We start from the raw sequence: 12,900 nt of genomic DNA, 5'->3' as shown, positions 1-12,900 counted from the left end.
CGTCAAGCATGTGTCATAACGGGGGGGTCACAACTTACTGCGAGGTTTGTTCTCCCAGGACGCAAACGGACTATTCCATACAGAACTTGAAGGTAGGAACATATTTAATTATTCAAAACTCAAAAGGGGACAAAAAACAGAAAACAACCCGAAGGCAGGTGTAACGGAGTTAAAATACACCTTTGTTATTTATTATATTTTGTTTGTGAATTTTATCTCCAAATAGTTATCTTTTCTGCTCGTCTATGAGAGGGCGGTTTGATATCTTTTTGTCCCTCCTGAGCTCCTGTAGTTCTCCTGGGTTGTGGAGCCCCTCCCTTCTCCCCTCACAGAAAAGTCTCACATGGCTGAGGGCGTAAGCCAAAGAAAGACGGGATACCGACATTGTCTGATTGTCGCCCGCAGGTTGGAAGGAAAATAAATGAAGCTGAGAACAGTGGAAAAAGTCTCATCATTGTGCCGACCCAGAACAGTTACACAAGCGTGCCTATCGCTAAGGCGAAAACTATAGACATGAAACAACTAACCAAACTATGGCATAAAACAAACAAAACTTAATGTGGCATGAAACAAATAACTAGCAAAAAAAAACTTGGAATAGGACAGGGAACGAGCAGCATGAAGTAAGCATAAAACAAGCATAAAACTGTGGCATGAAAAGAGCAATGACGCCAGTCCGACTAACTGGCAAAGACAGGCTTAAATAATAGTCTCTCGATTAGAGCAGGTGCATGTCCCGAACACATGAGGCAGGTGAAACTAATCAGTCGCCATGGAAACGGAAACAAACAAGGATGTACAAAAACAGGAACTATGGAGTCTTGAAAAAAACTAACAGAAAATAACAAAAACATGATCCAGACCACAGATCATGACAGCATGGTGGTGGTGGTATTATACTCTGGGCCTGTTTTGCTGCCAATGGAACTGGTGCTTTACAGAGAGTAAATGGGACAATGGAAAAAGGAGGATTACCTCCAAATTCTTCAGGACAACCTAAAATCATCAGCCCGGAGGTTGGGTCTTGGGCGCAGTTGGGTGTTCCAACAGGACAATGACCCCAAACACACGTCAAAAGTGGTAAAGGAATGGCTAAATCAGGCTAGAATTAAGGTTTTAGAATGGCCTTCTGTTAGAATAACCATGTATATATATATATATTATCACACAATTTTAGTATGCTTAAAGTCCGTTGCTATAGTTATTAGCTATTGTGCTCAAGTTAGACGTTTGTATCTGTGCAAGGACGAAACTTCTTGTCTGAGGGGTGGCCTACTTTGTGGACGCCGTCTGCTCAACACTCTGTAAGTCTTTGCTGTCGTCCAGCATTCTTTTTTTGTTTACTTTGCAGCCAGTTCAGTTTTAGTTTCCTTCCGCATAGCCATCCCTAAGCTTCATTGCCTTTTCTTAGCGGCAATCGCCTTTTGTTTATTTTTGGTTTAGGCATTAGACACCTTTTTTTACCTACACACTGCCTTCCGTTGTCGTCTGCATATTGCAATCACGACAAACCATCGTCGTCTCACACTCAATAACGGCACATTATTTGTGGATTATAATTATTGGTTTGCAAAAAAAAATATTTTGAACCCAAATAGGTGAAATTACATAATCCCCCACACTGACTTAGAGGAATCTTAATGTCACCTCGCACAGGGACTAGAACCCCTTTAATTAATTTGGACCACACGTCTTGGATGGGAGCTTTTACCACATGAGCGCCTGCCATCCACAGACCCAAATAGGTCCAATATGCTGGCGTGGAAGCCCTAATTCATTGGCTGGCATCGACGGGGGCGGGCTGGCGGCAAGGAGAGGGAAGCGGCGTGTGCGCGGCCGCCAGCGTAATACGCGACCTGGGAGAGTGCATGAAATGAAGGCATTAGGGGGACGGCGTAATAAAGAGGCCAGTGAACCTGCTCCAAAGCAAACAACACGGGCAGCACAATATGACACCCGGAGGCATGTGTGGTGCGTACAGCCAAACAACGGCAGCACATGTTGACACTTCATCCTCGGCTGGACATCATCAAGCCACCTCTTTGCTTTGTGGGCTTTGACTGCGGGGGAATTATCTTTAGCACTACTAAAACACGGAAGCGTTTTTTTTCTTTTTTAAATATAACTTCATTTTGTAGTTATAGCAAGGCTGCAATGCAATAAAAACAACTCATGTGCTGCATTGCTGCATCGAGTTTCCATTGAGTCGTACTAGATGTGGGGGCCCCTTCTGGGTTGTTGTCATGTTAACATAGCTGTAATACAGATATCATTGGACACATGCTCAATTTGTTGGTAATGCAAGTAGGAATGGGAACCAAATCTGGTACTGTATTTTCTGGACCATAGGGGGTCTATTCAGGTATTTTTTCATACAAAAGGCGGCATTAAAGGAGTCATATTATTTTATTTTTTTCTAAATGTAAAACACTTCCTTGTGGTCTAAGTAACATGTAATGGTCAAAATGTTGCATAGATTATGTTTTACAGATCATCTTCAAGCCGCTTTCTGACTCTTTTGTGGGCGGTCTTATTTACGTGGCTCACCTTCGACAGCGTTGTGTAGGGAGATGTTGCCAGCGCTGCCTGCAGGAGCAAAGGCCACCGCCTCTGTCCATGGTGCTGAGGACAGAGCACCATCAGACGGGGGGCGTGGCAATGCTGACGGCGAGACACAGCTGGCAGGTGATTAGATTTCACAGGTGGTACGTGGTAATCTAATAATCTGTTGTCTTTTACAGTAAGCGGCCGGGAGCAGGAGGAAAGAGAGGATACGGACGTGACTGAAAGGTCACGTTCTGCGGAAGAAAGACTTTGATAAAAACCTATGTGCATTAACACTTTGTTAAAAACGGCATGTGTCTGTCAGTTAGGAAGCGAAGTCCGCAAGCGTCTTCTCCCCGTCATCTTTGCTGTAGCCGTGTAGCGTGCAAGGATGGGAGTGGAAGAAGTGTCAAAAGACGGAGCTAACTGTTTTAATGACATTCAGACTTTACTTCAATCAATAACGGAGCAGCGTCTCCTCATCCGTGGCTCACTAGTGCAACAACAAGGCCGGAAATGTGTCCCGTGAAAAACCGTCCGACCAAAAGTCTCTAATAACTAAAGTTCCTTGGGTGAATAATGTAAACTCACTACACCGGTATGTTTTAGCGCTTTCATGGCGAGTTAATTGACAGATATAAGTAAGAACTTTACACTACTTCATATTAGAACTGGCAACCGCGGAGGATGAATGTCCCATAACAAGAAGATAGAGAAAAATAAGAAACTTATCGACTATGGTGTCGGCAAAGGCGGACGCGCGCACATTTTCAGGATTCATGCAGATCCCAAATACAGATCAGCAGGTGCCAGAAGGTATGAACAGTTGGTTTTGCATAATATTGCAAAACAAAACGCCAGATAATATGTCTGCTAATGGGTGCCATTTTGCGGTCCTTATACACACACCATAGTAATACTTGTATCTATGACTAAGGTAGCCGTAACGGGCCGACAATCCTCACTAGTGCAACATCAACCCGTGAAAAAACGTCCGACCGGAACTCTCTAATAACTAAATTTCCTTAGGTGAATAATGTATACTCACTACACCGGTATGTTTTAGCACTTCCATAGCGAGATATAAGTTAGAACTTTACACTACTTTATATTAGAAATGGCAACAGCAGAGGATGAATGTCCCATAACAAGAAGATAGTGGAAAAAAGAGAATCTTATCGACTACGGTAGCGACACGGACTACAGTGCACACATTTTCAGGACTTATGCAGATCTCAAATACACATCAGCAGCTACCAGAAGGTAAGAAAAATTGGTTTTGCATAATATTGCAAAACAAAACGCCAGATAACATGTCTGCTAATAGGTGCCATTTTGCGGTCTTTATATACACACCATAGTAATACCATAGTAATACTATCTCTGACTACGGTAGCCGTAATGGGCCGACACTCCATCAAGCGGTGCGGCTTCAAGGTCATACTTAAACATTTTGACAGATTTTTGAGTGCCGTGTGTAATGTTCTTTATTTTCAATTGAACATTTCAAGTTTTGGTGTTGTTTAGTGGCGTCATATTGCAGTCTACATGATCTTTCTGTGTGGAGTTTGCATGTTCTCCCCGTGACTGCGTGGGTTCCCTCCGGGTACTCCGGCTTCCTCCCACCTCCAAAGACATGCACCTGGGGATAAGTTGATAGGCAACACTAAATTGGCCCTAGTGTGTGGATGTGAGTGTGAATGTTGTCTGTCTATCTGTGTTGGCCCTGCGATGAGGTGGCGACTTGTCCAGGGTGTACCCCGCCTTCCGCCCGATTGTAGCTGAGATAGGCTCCAGCGCCCCCCGCGACCCCAAAGGGAATAAGCGGTAGAAAATGGATGGATGGATGTATCTCTTATGTGTAAATGCCATCTACTGGTCACACTTATCATTACACCATGTACCAAATAAAATTAGGAGCCCAGTCTAGATTGTATTTTTTTACTCATCTTCTTCCCCAGCGTTGAACCTTATTCCCACCTTTTACGGGGCACCTCGTGGCGACCCATCAGCGTTCCTGTTCTGTAACCCTTTACACTGTTTGTTTGTTTGTTTAATCTTGAACGGTGTTAGAATAATTGTTTCTAAATGATCACAATTTGTGTTACATTTAAGTGCCCGGTGAGAAGACAAAAGCTGTCTTTGAAACCTACCAAGAAGAAGGCTCGTAAAACTCCACTGTGTAAGGGGGAAAGCCACATGAAGGGTTTTCTGTTTACTTTCATGTATGGTCATCAACAGAAAGATATTGTTCTAACCCAAGGACTTCAAAGCGGAGAGATGGCGGGATCATACTTGCCAACCTTGAGGGCGGGGGCGTGGTTAAGAGGGGAGGAGTATATTGACAGCTAGAATTCACCAAGTCAAGTATTTCATACATATATATATATATATATATATATATATATATATATATATATATATATATATATATATACATATATATATACATTCTGAAAATATGCAAACAAAACTGTGTTTGGATAATTGATACTTCAAACTTGCATAAATAAATCTTAAGGAATATAACATAACTTGGCTTCTGAGAGCTTCAAAATGTAATGAATAAAATGCTAAAGTTGTTGATAAACAAGCAATTATTTTAAGAATTAAATATGGTCATTTTAAATGAATTATTATGATCATTTAAAATGTATTATTTCCAATATGTTTATTTTAATGTATAATTCTATGGCTGGATGTAATAAGGAGTCAGAAAAAATACAAATAAAAATACAATTAATTTTGATGTTTTTAGCAAAATATAGTAAAAATGTTTTTTTTGTTTTTTTTAAATTAATAAATGTATTTATTTTTAGGTAAGATAAACATCATAATACAATTTATCTCTAGTCTGGATGATTTAGTTCTTGTCACCCTGTTGTCCTCCCGTCATAAAAAAAAAAGTCTGTCCTCACTCAGGTCCGCATGGAGCTGGAGGGGGCGTGGCCTCCAGCTCCGGCTGAAAATCGGGAGATTTTCGGGAGAATATTTGTCCCGGGAGGTTTTCGGGAGGGGCGCTGAATTTCGGGAGTCTCCCGGAAAATTCGGGAGAGTTGGCAAGTATGGGCAGGATCTGCCCAATTTCCAGACGACCTCTTTTTTAAGTAATTTACAAACTCTTTTTGAACTATTTTATGGAACTCTTTTTGAACTATTTTATGGAACTCTTTTTGAACTACTTTATGGAAATATCTTTGAACTATTTTATGGACCTCATTTTGAACAATTTTATGGACCTCTTTTTGAACTATTTTACGAACCTTTGTCCTTTGGAAACAGCGGTGGCCGTGTGGTTGGGGAGGGTCCAAAATAAAAGAAGGAGGCTTGCAATCTTTTGGCATAGCGTGCTGAGATACTGTGCAAGGGTACAGTGTACAGACGACTCTCCTCAATATTGAGTTCAAATTGAATTTTGTCTCCGTTTAATTATTTCCTCTTTTTGAACCTGACAAACGGGTTTGTGCTGAAAACATAGTTTCGTTGTACTTGTTGCAATGACAATAAAGACCTATCCTATCCATGTGTGAAATTTGTTGGAGGGGGAATTACGGTGTGGGGTTGATTTTTCAGGAGTTGGGTTCAACCCCTTTAGTTCCAGTGAAAGGAACTTTAAATGCTCCAGGATACCAAAACATTTTGGACAATTCCACGGGTTGGTACTTCAAGTTCATACATGAGTAAAGGCAGGTGGCCAAATACTTTTGGCAATATAGTGTATGAACACTCGGTAATGTCAAACAGACTTGCTGAAACAGTAGCTTTAAAGGACTCATTTCCCAAAAAAAACAACAGGTTTCATGATTGCACTCATTTTCTGCGGGGGACTCCGAATAATTGCCACAAGAACACTTAAGACGTGTATTTGTTCCTTTCAGCGAACAAAAAGAAATGGAGTCGCGTGGCAAAAAGTCAGCGGGTTAGCGCTCACTCAGGGCCTGTGTGGTGTCAAAGTGCCTCACCGCCTCATTAGAAGTCGGAATAATTTGCCGCCACACCTCCGCAGTCATTCTCACATCTTGGAGGATTAGAAAAAAACAAAACAAGAAACGTGCCTTTTTTTTTTCTTTTTTTACATTTCTGACATGTGGCGGATGTACCGCAGAGCGAGCTTTAAAAGAAAACGCTGCGCTGAATAATTAGAAAGCAATTAGTCGGATTCGGAGTACGCAGTATGGAAGGCGGTTCTTCGGACCGAAAGGCCCCCGCTGATTTTTGCACTCTGAACATGTAATCAGGACGTGGATTACGCCTGGGAGGGCCCGCTGACGACAATTACCTGCAATCAACTCGCCGCGGGGCCGACGCCGGTGGCCCCGCCGTGGCATCGAGCGTTGTTCGAGGCAAGCAAATGGCTTTTTAAGTGAAGGCAGCGCCGTGATAAACATCCTGTTGGCGGGATTCTTATTACCTTGATGGAGGTCGTTTGAACGGTCAACACAGCGCCCACTTTTTTAGCAAAGTATCATTCAATAAATTAAGATGTACACTGTAAAAACTGAAATCTAAGTAAGATTAAATATCTCAAATAACGGTGATATTTGCTTATTTTCTGTCTGATTAGATAATTATTTACTACTACTCACCCCCAAATCCTCCACACGACACCTCCGCTCCGGACAGGCTAACCTCCTCCAACCTCCGAGGACAAAGCTACGAACAATGGGACACCGGGCTTTCTGCTCCGCCGCTCCCAGTCTGTGGGACGCTCTCCCTGACCACCTGAGGGCACCACAGACTGTGGATGCTTTTAAAAAAGGCTTAAAAACCCTTATTTTTAAAAAAGCCTTTTTTTAGATACTTGCATACTAGTTTTAGCTATTTTGCTGTTCAATTTTTTTATTTTTTTTATTTTTTTTAATATATATTTATTTATTTATTTATTTATTTATTTATTTATTCATTTATTTATTTATTTATTTATTTATTTTTTATTTTTTTTATTTTTTTAATACACTGTAGCACTTTGAGGTTGTTTACTCAATGTAACTTTTTACAAATAAAATCTATTATTTTTATTATTATTATTATTATTATTATTATTATTATTATTATTATTATTATTATTATTATTATTATTAATATTAATATTTTCACTAAGCAGATTTTATGTTAGAGCGTTTTAGGATTTTGGTCCTAAATGATCTCAGTAAGATATTACAGCTTGTTGCTGAGATTTGATGACCTATATTGAGTAAAACATGCTTGAAACTAGAATATCAACTGTTGCAAAGCTGTGTCATCAACACTCACAAGTATAAAACTACTCTTTTAAAGTAATAATTTCTTACTTCTAGCATGAAAAAAAATCATGATGTATGCATATCATTATGTCAAGATAATGGCACTAGCATTTACTTAATTTAAGAATATTTTTCAATATATTGAGCAATTATTTCTACCAAGAAAAGTGCACTTGTTATTAGTGAGAATATACTTATTTTAAGGTATTTTTGGGTTCACTGAGGTTAGCTAATTTTACTTGTTTTGGAAAGTCTTGACAAGCCGAATTTTCTTGTTCTATTGGCAGATAATTTTGATTAGTTCAAATAAAATACCCACATCTTGTTTTTGAACACTGACTTTTTGCAGTGTAGGACATTTGTGTTGTGTTTTGCTTGATTGTAAAAGATGTCTATGGAGGAGCTGGTCTGAGAAGTAAAAGAGTGATGTTCATATGTTGTATTCCGTTTTTTTTGCGTTGGTTTGTTTTTAGAATTCTATTGGACATTGCGACTTTTGGTATTAGTGTTCCGGAAAAAAAGGGACCCAAACACACATACCTTACAGCAGATGTTTACAACAAATTTCTGCATAAAAGTGATAATATATCATATTTTAGGTGTTTATTACACTTTGTATTCATATTTTGCTGTTTGTTACATTGTTGTTGTGTTTTGCTTGATTGTAAAAGATCTCTATGGAGGAGCTGGTCTGAGAAGTAAAAGAGGATATTCATATGTTGTTAATATTCAGTGTTTTATTGCTCATAGTTAATATTGTAAATCACACTTTCTTTATTTTAGTGCATTTTGGGTGTCAAATTCAGTAAAAAAAAAAAGTAAAATTATATTCCGTTTTTTTGCGTTGGTCTGTTTTTAGAACTCTATATGACATTGTGACTTTTGGTATTAGTGTTCCTGGGAAAAAAAGGGACCCAAACACACATACTTTACAGCAGATTTTTACAACAAATTTCTGCATAAAAGTGATAATATATCATATTTTAGGTGTTTTTTACACTTTGTATTCATATTTTGCTGTTTGTTACATTGTTGTTGTGTTTTGCTTGATTGTAAAAGATCTCTATGGAAGAGCTGGTCTGAGAAGTAAAAGAGGAGTGACTTTCATATGTTGTTAATATTCAGTGTTTTATTGCTCATAGTTAATATTGTAAATCACACTTTCTTTATTTTAGTGCATTTTGGGTGTCAAATTCAGTAAAAAAAAAACTGTAAAATTCTATTCCGTTTTTTTGCGTTGGTCTGTTTTTAGAACTCAATTGGACATTGTGACTTTTGCTATTAGTGTTCCGGGAAAAAAGGGACCCAAACACACATACTTTACAGCAGATTTTTACAACAAATTTCTGCATAAAAGTGATAATATATCATATTGTAGGTGTTTATTAATTGTTACATTTTTGTTGTGGTTTGCTTGATTGTAAAAGATACACAACTATGGAGGAGCTGGTCTGAGAAGTAAAAGAGGATGTTCATATGTTGTTAATATTCAGTGTTTTATTGTTCATAGTTAATATTGTAAATCTCACTTTCTTTTAGTGCATTTTGGGTGTCAAATTCAGTAAAAAAAAAATGTAAAATTGTATTCCGTTTTTTTGCGTTGGTCTGTTTTTAGAATTCTATCGGACATTGTCACTTTTGGTATTAGTGTTTCTGGAAAAAAAAGGGACCCAAACACACATACCTTACAGCAGATGTTTACAACAAATTTCTGCATAAAAGTGATAATATATCATATTTTAGGTGTTTATTACACTTTGTATTCATATTTTGCTGTTTGTTACATTGTTGTTGTGTTTTGCTTGATTGTAAAAGATCTCTATGGAGGAGCTGGTCTGAGAAGTAAAAGAGGATGTTCATATGTTGTTAATATTCAGTGTTTTATTGTCCATAGTTAATATTGTAAATCACACTTTCTTTTAGTGCATTTTGTGTGTCAAATTCCGTAAAAAAAACTGTAAAATTGTATTCCTTTTTTTTGCGTTGGTCTGTTTTTAGAATTCTATCGGACATTGTGACTTTTGGTATTAGTGTTCAACAAAAAAAGGGACCCAAACACACATACTTTACAGCAGATTTTTACAACAAATTTCTGCATAAAAGTGATAATATATCATATTGTAGGTGTTTATTACCCTTTGCATTCATATTTTGTGTTTGTTACATTTTTGTTGTGGTTTGCTTGATTGTAAAAGATACACAACTATGGAGGAGGTGGTCTGAGAAGTAAAAGAGGATGTTCATATGTTGTTAATATTCAGTGTTTTATTGTTCATAGTTAATATTGTATATCACACTTTCTTTTAGTGCATTTTGTGTGTCAAATTCAGTAAAAAAAACTGTAAAATTTTATTCCGTTTTTTGCGTTGGTCTGTTTTTATAATTCTATCGGACATTGTGACTTTTGGTATTAGTGTTCCGGAAAAAAAGGGACCTAAACACACATACTTTACAGCAGATTTTTACAACACATTTCTGCATAAAAGTGATAATATATCATATTGTAGGTGTTTATTTCACTTTGCATTCATATTTTGCTGTTTGTTACATTTTTATTGTGTTTTGCTTGATTGTAAAATATGTCTATGGAGGACCTGGTCTGAGAAGTAAAAGAGGATGTTCATATGTTGTTAATATTCAGTGTTTTATTGTTCATAGTTAAAATTGTAAATCCCACTTTCTTTCAGTGCATTTTGTGTGTCAAATTCAGTAAAAAAAAATGTACAATTTTATTCCGTTTTTTTGCGTTGGTCTGTTTTTAGAATTCTATCGGACATTGTGACTTTTGGTATTAGTGTTCCGGAAAAAAAAGGGACCCAAACACACTTACCTTACAGCAGATGTTTACAACAAATTTCTGCATAAAAGTGATAATATATCATATTGTAGGTGTTTATTTCACTTTGCATTCATATTTTGCTGTTTGTTACATTTTTATTGTGTTTTGCTTGATAATAAAAGATGTCTATGGAAGAGCTGGTCTGAGAAGTAAAAGAGGAGCGATGTTCATATGTTGTTAATATTCAGTGTTTTATTATTCATAGTTAATATTGTAAATCTCACTTTCTTTTAGTGCATTTTGTGTGTCAAATTCAGTAAAAAAAACTGTAAAATTCTATTCCGTTTTTTTGCGTTGGTCTGTTTTTATAATTATATCGGACATTGTGACTTTTGGTATTAGTGTTCCGGAAAAAAAAGGGACCCAAACACACATACTTTACAGCAGATTTTTACAACAAATTTCTGCATAAAAGTGATAATATATCATATTGTAGGTGTTTATTGCACTTTGCATTCATATTTTGTGTTTGTTACATTTTTGTTGTGTTTTGCTTGATTGTAAAAGATCTCTATGGAAGAGCTGGTCTGAGAAGTAAAAGAGCGATGTTCATTTGTTGTTAATATTCAGTGTTTTATTGTTCATAGTTAATATTGTAAATCCCACTGTCTTTATTTTAGTGCATTTTGGGTGTCAAATCAGTAAAAAAAACCCTGTAAAATTATATTCCGTTTTTTTGCGTTGGTCTGTTTTTAGAATTCTATCGGACATTGTGACCTTTGGTATTAGTGTTCCGGAAAAAAAGGGACCCAAACACACATACTTTACAGCAGATTTTTTACAACACATTTCTGCATAAAAGTGATAATATATCATATTGTAGGTGTTTATTTCACTTTGTATTCATATTTTGCTGTTTGTTACATTTTTGTTGTGTTTGCTTGATTGTAAAAGATCTCTATGGAAGAGCTGGTCTGAAAAGTAAAAGAAGATGTTCATATGTTGTTAATATTCAGTGTTTTATTGTTCATAGTTAATATTTTAAATCACACTTTCTTTCAGTGCATTTTGTGTGTCAAATTCAGTAAAAAAAAATGTAAAATTGTATTCCGTTATTTTGCGTTGGTCTGTTTTTAGAATTATATCGGACATTGTGACTTTTGGTATTAGTGTTTCGGAAAAAAAGGGACCCAAACACACATAGTTTACAGCAGATTTTTACAACAAATTTCTGCATAAAAGTGATAATATATCATATTGTAGGTGTTTATTGCACTTTGTATTCATATTTTGCTGTTTGTTACATTTTTATTGTGTTTTGCTTGATTGTAAAAGATCTCTATGGAGGAGCTGGTCTGAAAAGTAAAAGAGGAGTGATGTTCATATGTTGTTAATATTCAGTGTTTTATTGTTCATAGTTAATATTGTAAATACCACTTTCTTTCAGTGCATTTTGTGTGTCAAATTCAGTAAAAAAAATTTAAAATTTTATTCCGTTTTTTTGTGTTGGTCTGTTTTTAGAATTCTATCGGACATTGTGACTTTTGGTATTAGTGTTTCTGGGGAAAAAAGGGACCCAAACACACATACTTTACAGCAGATTTTTACAACAAATTTCTGTATAAAAGTGATAATATATCATATTGTAGGTGTTTATTACACATTGTTGTTGTGTTTTGCTTGATTGTAAAAGATCTCTATGGAAGAGCTGGTCTCAGAAGTAAAAGAGCGATGTTCATTTGTTGTTAATATTCAGTGTTTTATTGTTCATAGTTAATATTGTAAATCCCACTTTCTTTATTTTAGTGCATTTTGGGTGTCAAATCAGTAAAAAAAAAACTGTAAAATTTGATTCCGTTTTTTTGCGTTGGTCTGTTTTTAGAATTATATCGGACATTGTGACTATTGGTATTAGTGTTCCAGAAAAAAAGGGACCCAAACACACATACTGTACTGCAGGTTTTTACAGCTAAATGTGGATATATCATTTATACACACAACGGCCCCCCAGACACATTTTTTCTCTCTCAATGTGGCCCGAGTCAAAATATTTGCCCAGCTCTTATTAATCCACTTGTTAATTTCCTGTTAATATCTGCTTACTTTTTATTGTTACATGCTTCGATTTTCACTTCTTAAACTTTACTAATCCAGGTTTTTCCCTCCAAGTGCCTTATATAATTGCCTGTTTATTATTATTACTGTTTTTCTTTAATGCCTGTGTTTTATTTATTACTGTTTTTCTTAATTGTCCAAAATTCATACCTTTTTTTTTATTTTATTTTTTTTTTAATTCTTGAATTTCTTGGTGTTGTTCCAAGCTCGTTTAGCTCG

General features: G+C 36.5%; 1 protein-coding gene across 1 annotated transcript in view; it reads right to left on the bottom strand.

Moving 5' to 3' along the window:
• The window catches only part of hs3st4 (heparan sulfate (glucosamine) 3-O-sulfotransferase 4), a 292,481-nt gene that overhangs the window by 209,209 nt on the left and 70,372 nt on the right, over positions 1-12,900 (bottom strand). The gene's annotated exons all lie outside the window — the stretch shown is intronic.

This window comes from Nerophis lumbriciformis, linkage group LG24, assembly GCF_033978685.3.
Source record: "Nerophis lumbriciformis linkage group LG24, RoL_Nlum_v2.1, whole genome shotgun sequence".
Lineage (NCBI taxonomy): Eukaryota > Metazoa > Chordata > Actinopteri > Syngnathiformes > Syngnathidae > Nerophis > Nerophis lumbriciformis.
This window is presented reverse-complemented; position numbering and strand designations above follow the sequence as displayed.